General features: G+C 53.9%; 1 pseudogene across 1 annotated transcript; it reads right to left on the reverse strand.

The window, feature by feature from the left end:
• Window positions 1-567: 567 nt before the first annotated feature.
• LOC308253399 (protein lin-28 homolog A-like) lies at window positions 568-1,175 on the reverse strand (annotated as a pseudogene). Its single transcript has one exon. The product of its transcript is annotated as a protein lin-28 homolog A-like (transcript).
• Between the last annotated feature and the right edge of the window lie 339 nt (window positions 1,176-1,514).

Here is a 1,514-nt window from a genome sequence, read left to right on the forward strand (position 1 = left end):
CAGCAGGTCTGCAGCTGTTCCCCAACCATCCCTTTTGCCTATCGTCACAACCCATTGCTTGGGACAATTCTCAGCACCCTAACCCAAGAGAGGGTTACGAGGAGACAAGATGTGGAAAAACCCTGCCGTACCCCTGAGAGATTCCCTCCCACAGAATGCAGTGTTTTGTGGTCTGGGTTCTGGTCTCATGCTAATCTTTTCACTTTGGCAGGGGAAATATTATTATTACATATCCTTCTTTAAAAGGAAAACAACTTCCCTATATCCAGGCCACTTTCAAAAGCTGGAGATTCTGGGGGTGGAGACTCAAATAAAGTATGTAGGGAGGGAGTTCCCCCAAAGCCCTCACATGCATTTGGATCCAGTGTAGTTGGAGTTCCTTTGCCTCACCCCTCACCCCCTGCCAAGAGGGAAGAGGGGGTGATGCTGTGGAACCAGGCCAGAGATACATGGCAGTGCCTGTTGCCCCCTACCCATCCTGTCCCCACTTTCTCTGATCTGCTGATTGATGCCTGCTCCTTGAAACTTTCTGATCACAAAAGCATAGCCCCCGGCACCCACTGTGGCTCAATTCTGGGCATCTGGGAGCAGGGCAGGGCTATGGATCTCTTCTTCTTCATCCCGAAAGTAGACTGGCTTTCCCTGTGAGCTGGGGGCCTGCTGGGCCTTCAGTGGACAGGAGGCCACCATATGGCTGATGCTTTGGCAGAAGTGGCACTTCTTGGGCTGGGGTGGGAGTTTGCATTCCTTGGCATGATGGTCTAGAGTTGTAGCACCTGTCTCCCTTTGATCTGCACTTCTGCATGTTCTTCCCTTTTGGCCGCCTCTCACTCCCAATACAGAATACCCCACCAGGGCCAGTGACTCGATAGATTCCAGGCCCTTGGCGGACTTCTTAAAGGTGAACTCCACTGCCTCACCCTCCTTCAGGCTCCGGAAGCCCTCCATGTGCAGTTTATTCTGGTGCACAAAGACATCCACAGGTGGGTCGAGCGCGACCCCCGCGCGGGCGGTCATGGACAGGAAGCCGAACCCCATGCGCAAGTTGAACCACTTACAGATGCCGCCTCCGTGCAGCAGCTGCTGCTCATCGCCGCCCGGGCCGCGTCCTGCCACGCCTCCTCTTGCGCCTTGGCGCAGCCACCTGCAAACTGCTGGTTTGACACGGAGCCCATGGTAGTCTGCTAGGCCCGTGGCCCGGGCCCCAGGTCTGGCGGCTGCTGGCCCCAGAGAAGTCCGGAGGCAAAGGGCTAAAATCTTGATTGTTGAAAGTATTATATATGTCCCCCTTTTCCCCTATTGACTTTTCGCAGCCCACCCCCTACCCCCACCCAGGCCTTCACCACCCTATTGTCTGTGTCCATGGGTTATACATATATACAAGTTCATTGGCTATCTCTTCCCACCTACCCACCCTCCCCTGCCTTTACTCTGAAGTTTGACAGTCTGTTCCATGCTTCTGTGTCTCTGGACCTATTTTTGTCCATCAGTTTATGTTGTTCATTAGATTCCAC

The sequence above is a fragment of the Plecotus auritus genome (assembly GCF_963455305.1).
Source record: "Plecotus auritus genome assembly, chromosome: 1".
NCBI lineage: Eukaryota > Metazoa > Chordata > Mammalia > Chiroptera > Vespertilionidae > Plecotus > Plecotus auritus.